At 35.7% G+C, this 15,231-nt stretch overlaps 1 long non-coding RNA gene across 1 annotated transcript; it reads left to right on the top strand.

The window, feature by feature from the left end:
* Positions 1–12,810: 12,810 nt before the first annotated feature.
* LOC120309491 lies at positions 12,811–14,962 on the top strand. Its single transcript, XR_005557095.1, has 3 exons — positions 12,811–12,886; positions 14,529–14,643; positions 14,795–14,962. It is a non-coding gene; the product is annotated as an uncharacterized LOC120309491 (long non-coding RNA).
* Positions 14,963–15,231: the final 269 nt, after the last annotated feature.

The raw sequence follows: 15,231 nt of genomic DNA, 5'->3' as shown, positions 1-15,231 counted from the left end.
GTTCAGACTTGTCTCCGCTTCCCAGCTGTTTTTGTCCTCAGGGACAAAACGAGCCGCTGCAAACACCTCCGTGCTTAAAGAGAACTGGTGTGTTTTTTTATAAACGGACAGAGCTGAGTAGAGGACTTAGTTTTTGCTTTCTTTGATTTATTTGGATTTTAAGTTTTAAGACTTGCTTCTATTTTTATTCTCTCTTTTTATTTTTTTTTCTTTGTTGAAAGGGAAAGTAAAATGGCGATCGGCAAATCTCTCGGTGTTTTTTTTTTCTGAAGTTAGAATGCTGACCGGCAGGCTTTTTGGTGTTTCTCTTTCTTTCCTTTCCCTTTCCCTTTTTATTTTCTTATGATTGGAATGGTTGTTTTTGGTATCTCTAAGTATTTTTTTGGGAACGGACTTTTTCTATTTAATTATTATTATTTTTTTTCTTCTCCCTTCTTTTTATTGTAATGACCCTTTTTTGAAGGACTTTTTCCTGTTTAATTTTTTGTAATTTTTAAGAAGGAGTAAAGCTTTTTTTAAAATTCTTTTTCTCTTCCTTTTTTTTCCCTTTTTTCTTTTTATTATGATGACCTTCTTTGGAGGGAGTTATGATTTTTGAAGGAATTTTTATAATTTTTTAAGAAGGGCTAAAGGTTTTTCTTTAAGATGGCTCCAAAGCGTCCAGGGATTTCTACAGCTTCTAAATCAACAGTTTCACCCTCTTCTGGGGGTCAGCTAATAACTATGAAGGATTTGCAAAACATGATGGATTGAGATTGTGGGAGAAGTAAAACTTATATCGTTTTTGGAAAATGTCTTATGTAATGTCTAAACATGTGTTCTGGGATAATAATATATTTCAGCTTTAAGTTTTAAACCTTTAATGATAATATTGTTTAAACTTGTGTTTTGAAGGGATTATAATTTGTTTATTTCAGTGAGGGGATTCTAATAAATTTGTGTTTCGAAGGGAGTATAACTTGTTTAAGTTTCAAGTAATGCTTAAATTTGGTTTTTAAATATTATTATTAATATTTCTAAGAGAAAATAATTTGTTTAATTAAATGTCTAGATTTGTTTAGGAAAGAAAGTAATGTTTAAATCTGTGTTTTTGGAGGAAGTCTATATAGAATGATGATTGTATTTAGATTTGTTTAGGATTCAAAAGTGTTTCAAGTTTTTAAATATTATTATTAATATTTTTAAGAGAAAATAATTTGTTTAACTAAATGTGTCTAGATTTGTTTAGGATTTTTAAGTTTTTTTTTTTTGGATAGGTGAGAAGATTATGAAGATTGAAGGAAATATGTATTTACTTTAAGTTTTCTAAGAGTATTTAGTTTTAATGGTATAACAAAGGTTTATATGTTTATTTTTTTGTATTAGGATAAAGAAAGAGGGAGAAATTAGATTTTATATTATAGGCATAGATATTCAAAGAAAGTAATGTTTAAATTTGCGTTTTTGGAGGGAGTTTATATAGAATGATGATTGTATTTAAATTTGTTTAGGTTTTAAAAGTGTTTTAAGTTTTTTTCTTAATTAAGCCTGTACTTAGCTCTGGGAAGTCAAGGGGAGGGTTTGGGAGGTTGGGGAGGAGGGGGGTGAGGTAGGGTTGGGGGGGTATGGGAAGGGGATTTGTTTTTGTAAAAATTTAAAAATTCTCAATAAAAAAAAAAACCAAAATTAAATATAAATTATTGCAAGATGCTAAAAAAAGATTTGTTAGGATTACAGTTGCTGTTTGGCATGGATGAAAGATTGAGTGATGCTGAAAACAGGAGAAATTGGACAACCATTTGTCTGAAATGGTATAGGATTTCCAGCTTAAACCGGGTGATGGTGGTGGTGGAATAGATGACCTCCATGGTCCCTTCCAACTCGATTATTCTGTTTTCTGAGGTTGTTGGAGTTGGAAGAAGTTAATTTGAGATTTAGGTGACATGATTGTTTATGTTTATGCTAAAGTTAATGTAGATTTCAATAATCATTTTACTAGCCATGCTATGTTGAGAGTATGGAATAGATATAAAACAAGATTGACTCCCAAAATTCTTATATGAGTATTATCCCCAATCAAGGTCCAGTACACCATCCAAATACTAATCAAAATTAACTCTAATTAGCCTTTCTAAGATTCAGGATTATGCAGCCAGGATTAAAGCTAAAGAAATTGACAACAAAATGCCATAAATATGAATAAATAAAAGCCCTGGTCAATTCAAGTGCCTTTCTAACAATTGCTGAACAGAATCAACTTTTTCACACAGAAATTTAGGCAGATCTTTTCAAACAGTGTTCCTCAATTATTTCTAAACCTAAATATAAGTAACATTCTCCTTATTTTATTATTCTTCACCTTACTTAACTTGATTTTTAAACACCAAGTTAGTTTGCATCTGTGGTTTTCCCATTACTGTTGTTGCGCCCACTCGTTACACAAGGTAATGGTCTGTTTCTTGAGGAATAGCAGGATTTTGACATTATTTCAAGGTTTCAAGGCACTTTTAGAGATGCAGCTGACTTCCACAATTTCCTCATTAACTGCTTTCTGTGGTTCTTGGGCAAAGAACCACATTAGTAAACATTGATTTCCTTTCTTTTTAGGCCTGCCAATTTTACCATTTTCAGTCTCACTGGCCTCCTATTATTGAGTGTACCTGTGCTTAATTGATTTCTAATTTTGCATGTTCATATTTTTATGATTCTGTAATCCCTTAATTATTGGTTGAGTCAAGGTGACTGAGTGGAACTGAGCATTTACTGGCTGGATGCCTTTCCTGATTCTATGCAGAGTTGTCAGCAGATATTTTTTTCTTTGACGCCTAGGATAGGGCTTTTCAACCTTTTCACAGATTGTACCACTTTTAGGACATGACAATATTTGAGTAACACTAGTGCTTAGCAAGATGTCAAAAACTTGATGACTAAAAAAGGGGGGGGGTTGGGTTTTACTGATTAGATTCATTTGTTGTTATAGAAATGGCTAGTTTATAATATTATGGAAAAGTAAAAAGTCGAGGTTCAATGTCAATGCTACAGAGGAAATCTGTTGTTTTTCCCTTCTCCCCCTTTTTCCTCCCCGCTGACTCAATTAAAGGAGGTAAAACTAATTATATTTGTTTAAAGGGATTAAACCTTTCCCTGTTGTCTTTTTTCCCCCATTCCCGCCCAAACCACCTCCTTTTATAGCCTCACCTCTCCTTCTCCCCCTTTTTCTTCAGTTCACCTTAAGCTCTGAACTGCTTTCCAAAGCGCCAATCAGCTGGAGCAATCAGCTGGAGCACTGCCAGCACCTGGGGCTACTGCCAAGGTCAGACAGTCCTGCAGCTGCAGCTGCCTCTCCCTCAGGCTTGGGTCACTTCTGCTTAGTCCCCTCCCCCACTACACTTCTCTAGGACAGTCGTGTACCACATGCTACATGGCAAAGTACCACAGGTTGAAAAGCTCTGCCCTAGGATAGTGTGATGTCTCCCTTGGATGACTCTTCAGATTCCTCCTCAGAGGTCAGCTAAAGGAAGGATGAGCTCATTCCTGGCATGCCAGGAACTGTGTTGATTAATGGCTCTTAACAGCCAGCCAAAAGAGCATTGGAGGAGCCTTCAGCTGGAGAAAGCTTGCAGTGGCAGATGACCAGTGAAGAGGAGGAGGAACTGCTATCTGCACCTGAACTGAAAACACAGAGTAGAGAAAAGGCAGAAGCAATGGAAGTCAGCCAGGCTACTCAGGAGGAGAAGGGTCAGCCCATTTGATGGGCTCTACTGGAAAGCTGGATATTTATCACAGCAGACAGAGAGAGGCCTTGCTGGGAACAATGTGTTGGTTTTCTAGCTGTTTGTTTGATCATCATGCTTCCTGCTTCACCATATTTGGACTTGTGCCTTGAAGACTCTGAACTTTCCTTGCTGGTTTGTGTGTTTATTTAGAGTTTGCCTGTTAGATTTAACTTTGTTTGATGGAGTTATTTGTTTGAGCAACTTTCAATTGCTTTATGGACTATTGGGCCATTGCTTTGTGGACTAATCTTGGCCTGCTGCTGGCTGGACTTAATTGGCACATTAATAAACTCACTAAACCACAGTTACATGTGTGTGTGTGAGTGAGTGAGTGGGGCAGCACAGTGGGTAGCCACTGAAAGGTTGGTTTGAAGGCTGGTTAATAGGCTTTAGTAAGGAAATCTGTGAAAAGGATCTTCTGCTTGGACTTTCTCTTTTTAAAAGCAGAAAACAATTTTGGAAGGAGCAGAGGCACTACCATAAAGTCAATGATTACAAAGAATAAAAATATGATTCAACAATGAGATTATCACAGTGGCTACATCAGGAGTCAGTTAGAAGGGTTGTGCAATGTTCTCAAATTGCCTTCCAAAATATGGGGTATAGAAGGGTGAGTCCAGCACCTCCCAGTGGCTCATTAAAGCAGTAGTGCTTCTTTACTGCATTAAGCAGATACAACACAAGCCACCTTGCAGCAGAAAGCACCATGCAACTTTAAAAAGTGCAAAGCTATTTTTCAAATTTCTACAAAGTAATGTGTTCCACCCTCAGAGAACTAACCTAAAGCATTCTCATAAAGAAATAGAGACTGCAGCAGTCTGTTGTGATTTGAAGAGTGTTGCCAAAAAGGCTGTGTGCCTTCGATGTATTTTTCATCTTCCATAGATTTTCAGGCATGAGGAAAGAACTGCACTCACTTTGTTCCTCCTGGTCAGGCTTTGTACAAATAGCACATAATGTAAAACTCCTTGTATGATTAGCACCTATTGGTTAACTATGCAAAATATTCATGGAAGACTCAGCTAAATATGTCCCTTTACAATGATGAAGCCATATGTAGAAGCTTTGTTCACCATTTTTAAAAATAGTCTGTTGATTTTCTTTTCTGCCATAAAAGTGCAGACTTTATATCCACTTGTCCACATGTCACAGAAACCAAAACCTTTATATAATCCAGGGCTCTAAGGCATTGAAATCTTGAGTTTTCTATTGTCTGCAATAGACCATTTTTTAAATAACGACCTCAGCTGTACGGAGAAATAGCTTTATGGCCATGCAAATGTAACAATTTAAATATATAAATGTAACAGTTCAGCAAACGGCATAGTGTTTTGATTCAGTCTGCAGTCTTTCTCAAGGCTACACTGACTCCTTTATAAACATCTTCTTTCTCAGAATAATCTCATCATCTGCATATTGAAACATAATAGTTTGTTCTGGCAAAGGGTTAAAAATTAGCAAACAGTTTATAAATGTCATTCAAAAATGTCTGGAGCTAGTGTGGATGTTTCTCTATTTGCCTTAACTGCAGCCTGGCTAAAATCCCCCTTTCTCCAGACTCTACAAGACCTGTTCTCATCATATCTGCAGATCATCTGCTTTTAGCAGAATAAAGAGGAGGCTTAACAGAGTTGGAAGGGACCTTGGAGGTCTTCTAGTCCAACCTGCTGTTTAAGTAGGAGAACCTATGTCATTGCAGACAACTGGCCCTCCAATCTTTTCTTAAAAACCTGACGTGGTGGAGGTTTTCACGTATATTATTTTTAATATTAGTATAATATTATTTCTGAATAATTATGCTAAGGTAATGAATTAATATTAAAAAGATGTATTGAGATGAGATAAATTACAACTGTGACTGCTGTGCAGAATTTTGGTATTTAAGAACAATGTTTTGCATGGATTGTTATTATTTAATTTTGGACTATACTGATATTGACAATAGAGGTACCATTTAAACAATGGCAAAAGATTTTTACAAGTTTGTGTGGCAAAAAACCCATATCCAAACCCCCAAATTAAATATAAATTATTGCAAGATGATAAAAAAAGATGCGTTACTTGCTGTTTGGCATGGATGAAAGATTGAGTGACGCTGAGAAACAGGAGAGATTGAACAACCATTTGTCTGAAATTTGTTGTTTGGGACTAATAGTTAGGCTTGAGAGAAGGAACATTTTAGTTTCAGTTATCTCAGTTAACTTGCCACATGGAAAGTGAAGCAAAGCTTCACGAGGACATTTCACATATCCTGCTTCTACCCCGTAATCCCTCAATAGTATTTTTAAATCAACAAGCTAACCTCTTCTGAAATACTGAAAGGAATTTGTGGTGCTTCTGTCTGAGAAGAAGGCAAGTTAACTGAGATAACTGAAACTAAAATGTTCCTTCTCTCAAGCCTAACTGTTAGTCCCAAACAACAAAATGCCATAAGTATGAATGAATAAAAGCCCTGGTCAATTCAAATGTCTTTCTAACAACTGCTGAACAGTATCAACTTCTTTACACAGAAATTTAGGCAGCTTCTTTTCAAACAGTGTTCCTCAATTATTTATTTTTTTTATTAAAAGTTTTAAAAATTTCATACAATATATCCCAAATCCCTCCCACCCTTCCCCCTCCCCCACTTCCCAGAACTGATTACAGGGTAACAAATAAACAAACATAATCTTTTTTTTTGTAAAAATTTTTATTTTCAACTTTACAATACATGACCATCTTACAAATACTTCAGATAAAAAATAAAACAAATTGATACACACCACATTTGGTCTTGCCCGCCCATTTCCCCCCAAACCGCATCCCACCTCAAACCAACTTACTTCTTTCCCTCTTTTTCTTCACTCACCCTCTCTTCTCCTTCACCTCAACCTTCCTACGTACTTCTCACCTTCTTCTCCTCCCTCTTGATGCGGTCCAGGGGAAATGCCCGAGCAGTTCCTCTCTCAAAATTAAAACATTAATATTATATACAATAAGACTATTTCTACTTTATCTGAACTACTTAAACTTCAACCCATCCACCCCCCAACCCCCTCCCCCCACCCCCCTCCCCCCCGACTTCCCAGAGCAAAATACAGGATTATGGAAACATATTAAACATAATCTATTTAAGTTTACTAATTATACAATGAACAAAATCATAAAAACCCTTAACTCTCTTCAAACTTTAACATCATAAGTTTATAAACAAAATCATTACTCATAGAATAAGTGAAACTTTGTAGTTCATATTTCTTCTGAACATATTCTATCCATCTTCTCCATACATTAAAATATCTCTCTTGTGAATGGTCCTTTAAATAAGCAGAAATTTTAGCCATTTCTGCTAAATTAGAAACCTTAAATACCCATTCTTCTAAAGAAGGCAGAGTATCCTTCTTCCAATACTGACCCACCAGTAATCTTGCTGTTGTTATTAAATTTAACATTAAGATAGTTTCTTTAACATTAAAGTCCATGAAAATTCCCAAAAGAAACAGTTGGGGAGTAAACTTAATCTTCCTTTTAAAAACTTTTTGAATGTTCCACCAAATCATAATCCAGAAGGCTTTAATAACTCTACAAGTCCACCAGACATGAAAATAGGTTGCATCCAAGCAACCACATCTGCAACATTTAGGTTACAGGTTTGGGTACATACAAGACAACTTTTTAGGATCCAAATGCCATCTATAAAACATTTTGTAAAAATTTTCCCTCAAATTCTGGGCCTGCGTAAATTTAACATTTCTAGTCCAAATTACCTCCCATAAGTCCAACGAGATCAGTTCTTGAATATTCTGGGCCCATTTAATCATACAATCTTTAACTAACTCTATTTCTGAATCCAATTTTATTAACTCATTATAAATTCTTTTAATATGGGCACATTTCTGATCCTTGATCTGAATTACCAAATTTTCATCTACTAAAGTAATTCCCACTTTCTTATCCAAAGTCCATCTCTGCACAATTTGCAAATATTGAAACCATGATTGTAGGATGTTTTCTTGCCTTAACAAATCAGAAGACTTTAATTGCCAATCAGTACCCGACCAAGTAAGTAACTTTTTATATGAAATGTTGTCAAAATTCACCCCCTTGGAAACCCCCTTGATTTCTTGTCCGAGGATCCCCCAAATAGGTATTTTGTAATTTAACTTATAATAATATTTTTTCCAAACTCGGAGTAAAACATATCTTAAAATAAGTGACTTAAAGTCCAAATCTATTTTCTTATCAAAAATTAAATATGCATGCCAACCACATAATAAATTCCACCCTTCAAGAAAAAGAATATCTCTATTTGTTAAATTGAGCCAGTCACTTACTAAAGTTAAAGTGGCCGCATCATAATATAATTTCAAATTTGGTGCTTTAAGTCCACCTCTTTCTGAAGCATCTTGTAAAATCTTAAATTTTACCCTTGATTTCTTCCCGCCCCAAATAAATTTATTAATACCCTTCTGCCACTCATCCAAATTAGCATCCTTCTTTAAAACAAACATAATCTAACTAACATTACCTGACTATACTATCAATCAAATCCATAACATACTTTAACTCCTTTTCAAAATTAGTGTTAACAAATTAAAAACAAAAATAATAAAAAATTAAACCATAATACTAAAAATAATATAAATTCAACCATATTAAACTATTAATAATAATCTAAAATTTACTCATAAGCAAGATAATACTTTTCAGTCTCATATTTCTTTTGAATGTAATCAATCCATCTTCTCCAAACTGAAATATATTTTTCTTGTGAGTAATCCTTCAAATAAGCGGAGATTTTTGCCATTTCTGCTAAATTAGACACCTTAAGTATCCATTCTTCCATAGTAGGCAAAGAATTTTTCTTCCAATATTGTCCCACCAGTAATCTTGCAGCTGTTATAAGATTCAGCATCAAATTAATTTCTTTAACATCAATGTCTACAATAATACCCAACAAAAATAATTGTGGCGTAAACTTTATCTTTCTCTTAAAAATCTTTTGAATATTCCACCAAATCTTAATCCAAAAAGCGTTTATGTCTCTACAAGTCCACCAAATATGAAAATAGGTTGCATCTAAACTTCCACATCTCCAACATTTGGGCTATAAATTAGGATACACTTTTGAGGATCCAAATGCCATCTATAAAACATTTTATAAAAATTTTCTCTTAAATTTTGCGCTTGAGTAAATTTTACATTTCTAACCCAAATTGTCTCCCATGTATCCAATAAAATCGGCTCTTGAATATTTTGAGCCCATTTAACCATACAATCTTTAACTAACTCCATTTCAGAATCCAATTCTATTAAAACATTATAAATTCTCTTTATATGGGTTCGAGTTTGATCTTTAATCTGTTTTACCAAATTCACATCCTCTAAAGTAATACCAACTTTTTGATCTATACTCCACCTCACTAACAATTGATTATACTGAAACCAAGAATGTATAATATTTTCTTGCTTCAGCTCAGTTGAAGACTTTAATTGCCAATCCTGTCCTACCAAACGGAGTAATTCCTTATAAGAAATCCTATCCAAATTCACTCCCCTAGATACTCCCTCTATCGCGTGTCCAGGAATCCCCCAAATTGGAATTTTATAGTTTAACCTATAATAATACTTCTTCCAGACACACAACATAGGCTTATAATTTTTAGGCTGAGTCAAATCTTGATCCTCCTTTGGGATCAATGATATAAAAGCCCTTCTCCAAGATGGAGGTACCTCTGCTCCCAACAACGTCTTCACGCAGAAATTTAGGCACCTTCTTTTCAAACAGTGTTCCTCAATTATTTTTAAACCTAAATTTAAGTAATAGTCTCTATTTATGTTATTATTCTTTATCTTAGTTAATTTGATTACTAAACACCAAGTGAGTTTGCATCTGTGGTTTCCTCATTACTGTTGCTGCACCCACTCATTACACAAAGTAATTGTCTGTTTCTTGGGGAATAGCAGAGGTTTGACATTATTTCAAGGTTTCAGGGCACTTTTGTTGATGTAGCTGACTTCCACAATTTCCTCATTAACTGCTTTCTGTGTCTCTTGGGCAAAGAACCACATTATTAAATACTGATTTCCTTTCTTTTTAAGGCTGCCAATTTGACCATTTTCAGTCTCACTGATCTCCTACTATTTACTGTACCAGTGGTTAATTGATTTCTAATTTTGTATGTTCATCTTCTATGAGGTCCTGTATCAAGGCTATTTGATGGAAGGCCACAGAAATTGGCTCCAACCCTCAAGGCAAAGCTTAGGAGATGTGGCTCAATAACCACCTTTTCCACTCATTGCTGGGAACTTTCTTTTTTTTATTTTTTTTTATTTTTAACCAACAAGACAAAATAAAACAAAGCAAAACATAACACACATACAAACACAATATATACTCCTCCTTTTTTTTACAGCAATTGCGTAACGGTAATCTATTATTTACATTTCCCCCTTATTCTTCTTTAGAATATTTGTCCTTATAGCCCCGTTATTTCTTATTTACATTTTTCTTCCTTCATGTTCTACTTCTTACTAAGAATAATTCATATTATTATTATTATACATTATTATATACATATTTTCACTTTTGACCTTTCCATATTTATTCTCCTCTATTATTTCTAGTCTCCAATCAGACATACAGCTTGTTCCATACTATATAATACTCTGTGTCTTCCTTTTCTTTTATCTCTTTTGTTAATTTGTCCATCTCAGCACAGTCCAGGATTTTTCTTATTGCTTCTTCCTCTGATGGTATATTCTCATTTTTCCAGCACTGTGCATATGCTATTCTTGCCACCGTTATTATATGTAAAATTAAGTACCATATTTCTTTACTATATTTTCTATTTAAAATACCCAACAAAAAGATCTCTGGTTTCCAGTCTACGGGTTGGTCTATTATTTCTTGGATCCATTTTCTTATTGTGGACCAGTATTGTTTTGCAACTGGGCATGTCCACCATAGATGATAATATGTTCCATGTACTTTTTTACATTTCCAGCATGTTGGCGGATTATTCTGGAACATCTTGGCAAGCTTTGCTGGTGGAAGATGCCATCTGTAAAACATCTTCAACTGGTTTTCCTTGAATGCCGCCGACATAGTCAATTTTATATTTATGTCCCATATTTTTCCCATTTCTCCAATTCTATATTATATCTGAAATTTTTTGCCCATCTAATCATTGTGTCTTTGACAACCTCGTCTTCCATTTTATATCTCAATAGGTATTTGTATAAATTGCTAATTAATTTTATTTCTGTTCCATGTATAATTTTACATTGCCGGGAACTTTCAATCCATTGCTCACCAACAACCAGGCTCAATAATTGACTCCCTGAGGGACCCTCCAAGTATGCTTTTTCACTGCAGCAATTCTTTGCATCTTGATTACTTAACATTTTCTGTATTGTATTTCTGCATCTAATACAGAAATTGTTAAAATCTTCCAGTAGCTGTTTTTCTATTCTTCTTCTCATCCTTCACTCTAAGGATCCTTTCTCAGAGCAATTGTATCGCAGATTGGAAGAAGAAAAAAAGATAGAAGAGAAAAATATGTTGAAAAATAGGCTAATGTTGAAAAATCATATTTAGTTTGTGAAACTAGGATGATTTTATATATAACTAAATCTGAATATTTTGTTTTGTGAAAACAGATTTTAAGTTACTGTGTTATTCAGGGCATGGGAAAATGCTTGTGCTTCATTATGAAATCATCTCTAAATCTCTCCAGCATCCATGGCAACTGGATGCGATACCTCAGAACTTACAGAATAACCGAGTTGGAAGGGACCTTCTAGTCCAATCCCATGCTCAAGCCGGAAACTCTACACCATTCCAGACAAATGGCTTTCCAAATTATTCTTTAAACCTCCAGTGATGGAGCACCCAAAACTTCTGGAGCCAAACTCTCACAGTTAATGCTATTGAGCCACATATCACCTATTCTATACCTGTGCATTCATTTTTTCTTGCCTAAGTGGAAAGCCATATTGTTCTCACCACTGAAATTTAGAGATAAGTAATAAAAAATATGACCCCCATGAGGTTCTTTGTAGCTGAAGCAACAGGAAGCATTCAATGTAACCAACACTCACAGCTTTTGGAATCCAGCTCTCCTTCTCAATTTCAGTTAATCTTCTGTGTCCCAAAGACTAGAACACTGGGCACTATCTAACAAAATGAAATTCAATGGTGAAAAAAGCAAGGTTCTACATTTAGGCAAGAAAAACCAAATGTACAGGTATAGTATAGGGGGTACCTAGCTCAATAGTAGTAACTGTGAGAGGGACCTCGGAATCCTAGTGGACAATCACTTAAATATCAGCCAGCAGTGTGCTGCAGCTGCCAAAAAGGCCAACACAGTGCTAGGCTGCATTAAAAGAGGGATAGAATCAAGATCACGTGAAGTGTTAATACCACTTTACAATGCCTTGGTAAGGCCACACTTGGAATACTGCATCCAGTTTTGGTCACCGCAATGTAAAAGAGATGTTGAGACTCTAGAAAGAGTATAGAGAAGAGCAACAAAGATGATTAGGGGACTGGAGGCTAAAGCATATAAGGAATGGCTGCTGGAATTGGGTATGTCTAGTTTAATGAAGACAAGGACGAGCGGGGACATGATAGACCCACCAAGAAGCAGAGCAGCTGTTTTCCCAAAACTCACCCATAAAAAATGTGTCACCCATGATAGCAGTGCCAACCCCAGATTTCTACCACTTGGTTCTAAGGGCTCTTCCCAAACTCCAGCCATTAGTGAACATGGCCAAGCACTATCATCGTGGACTGTAGAGTCTGGGCAGCAATTCAGTAAGGAATTTTCTTTGCCCCATTAGTACACTGCAAATCCTGAGCCTCCAATCTTTTATAATCATAGCAGGTTAAATGTTCAACTAAGTCTGCTGTTCTTCTAAGGGCTTTTATAAAAGCTTACAAACAGGAGTGTTTCAATACAAGGAAGATGCACCATTGCAAAAACTATTTTGCAATAGTTCACTGAAGTGATATGATGCAACCATTACAACTCCATAAATAGAGAGCCATGTCTGTCCCAGGAGTAAGGTTTGATCCAGAACCAGTCTCAGCATGAAGATCCTTTACCTGTTGTTTGCATTTCTTTTCCTTGCATTCCTGTCTGAACCAGGTAAAAAACAAAATTACTGATAATTTACAAAGGATTGGTAACTCACTCCTTTTTAAACAAGTGTGATCATCACTGAAAGCAGGATAATCTTCAACATGTTTTTGTTTTACTTTACAGATATATCTTTGAACAGTGTAGACTCCAAACATTTGAAAAATATGCCACTGATTTTTCTTTTGATTCACAATTCTTGAAATAACTTTATTGGGGTTTTTGTTATTGTAGCTTTTTTTGTTGATTTGCTTCACTTTAGTATTGGTTTACCAAATTCTCAGCCAAATGTGTTCTATTTGAATAAGGAGGCACAATCGAGAAACAGTTTGATCTAGTGATTAGAGCAAAACACTACAATTCTGGATACTGAATTCTAGTCCCACCTTGGGCCTGAAAGCTGACTGAGTGACTTTGGACCAATCTCTCTCTCTCTCTCTCTCTCTCTCTCTCTCTCTCTCTCTCTCTCTCTCTCTCTCTCTCTCTCTCTCTCTCTCTCTCTCTCCCCTCCATCCCTCCATCCCCCCCCCCTCTCTCTCTCCAAACCTGTTGATGGCATTGCTGTTATGGAGAGAAAAGGAGGAGGAAGGATTATTAGATACATTGAGTTATTTTTAAAAAATAAAAATGGAAAAAATAAAAGATATTAATGATCTAGTGAATATATTTGTACTTAATTGGGGAAAAGAGAAGAAATTGCAGCAAAATATCATAAATGCACAGCATTTCAAGAGCAGAAAAGAGCAGTGATAGAAACATTAAGAGAAGAGGGAGAAAGCCAAAGGAAAACCAGCTCCTGAAGTTTAAAGGAAGTTAAACCTTCTCACTCAAGGTTTTCATCCAAAACACACAATGCAACTGACCACTGTAACTCAGCAAGGATCCATGGCAATAGTGGAGAGAAATATATCATAGCAAGGTCTATTCTTCATGTGAACCAGATTATTTCTTCACTCATACATTAATAGACACAGGCTTACCAGCTAATTCATATCTGAGTCTGACTTCAAACCTGGGTTAATAGCTGATTTATTTGAGCTGCTGCAGGAGATCAGCAGAAATGGATCTCCTGGTCAGAGAAAACTTGCTGTAGTCCTAGGAATCCTGCACTTCTTGGAAGGATGTTTCCATTCCCACTTTGGATGAATGGTTACAAAATCTGATGGCGTTAGCAGAGATGGCTAAACTGACTGTTTTGATGAAAGAAAAGAATATAAGTACCTTTGTTTCTGCTTGGAAACTGCTTCTGGTCTTTGTGCTTGAGGTGGAAAAAATGATACTATGATTTTGGGGTTTACTGATTAGACTGACTTGTTGATAGAGAAAGGGGTAGTTCATACTACTACAGAAATGTAAAAAGTTGAGATTCGATTTTAATGTGTTATTTTACTGCAACAGAGGGAATCGGAAATCAACACCTTTTGTTTCTTCCCCCCCTTTCCACATTTCCCTTTTTCTTCTTTCCCTTTGTTGTTTCTTACTATTTGTTTTTTATTTTCATATTTTTATGTTATAAATGAATAAAATTATAAATTGATAAAGGAATCCTGCAATTCTGTGGAAGAAGGTAGTGTCTTGGAAGGAAAAATGTATTTAAATATTAAGGAAACATTACTCATCATTTACCTGTCTCCTCTTTTCCTTTTCATAGGGAATGCTGACCACAAGTGTCGTGATGCAGGAGGAATGTGCTCTCTCACTATGTGTGTTCCTGGCACTGACCTTGGGCAGCAGGACTGTGTGTCTCAATTGAGGTGCTGTAAACGGTAAGAAAACTCTTCTCTAATAAAGATATTACAGATACAGTAAATAATGAGACTTTCTGCCTGATATTGTTTGCATTCAAAAAGCTTTGCAAAGCAAAGAATTTACTTTAAACTCACTTTGATCAACTTATTTTTTCTCTCACTTGTATAGCATAAAGGGAAAATAATGCATCTCCATCTACGACCATGGATACCTTTAAGATATGGCCAATGACCCAAGATTACCACCTGCTGTTGCTTTATCTTTCTTTATATAAATCAAATTGCTACCCATCAAACTCTAAAACATTTGTGCATTGAAGTAAAATTTGTCAAATATTTCTTGAAATAAAGCTAAATGAGCATTGCAGACGTTGTGCAACTTCTTTAAAAAGCACCTGGGAGCAGTATATTCTTATGACTACTGGTATGAGAGAGAGGGGGGGAGGGGCAGAAAGAGAGAGAGAGAGAGAAAGAGAGAGAGGGAGAGGGAAGGAAGTAGGAAAAGAGGGAGAGAGAGGGAGAGAGAGAGAAAGAGAGAGAGAGGAGGGAGGGAGAGAGAGAGGGAAGGAGGGAAGGAGAGGGAGGGAGGGAGAGAGAGAGGGAGGA

The sequence above is a fragment of the Crotalus tigris genome, unplaced genomic scaffold (genome assembly GCF_016545835.1).
Source record: "Crotalus tigris isolate CLP2741 ecotype Arizona unplaced genomic scaffold, ASM1654583v1 scf7180000018026.535452, whole genome shotgun sequence".
In the NCBI taxonomy this organism is placed as follows: domain Eukaryota; kingdom Metazoa; phylum Chordata; class Lepidosauria; order Squamata; family Viperidae; genus Crotalus; species Crotalus tigris.
Note: the sequence above shows the minus strand (reverse complement) of the source record. Positions and strands in the feature narration are given on the sequence as shown.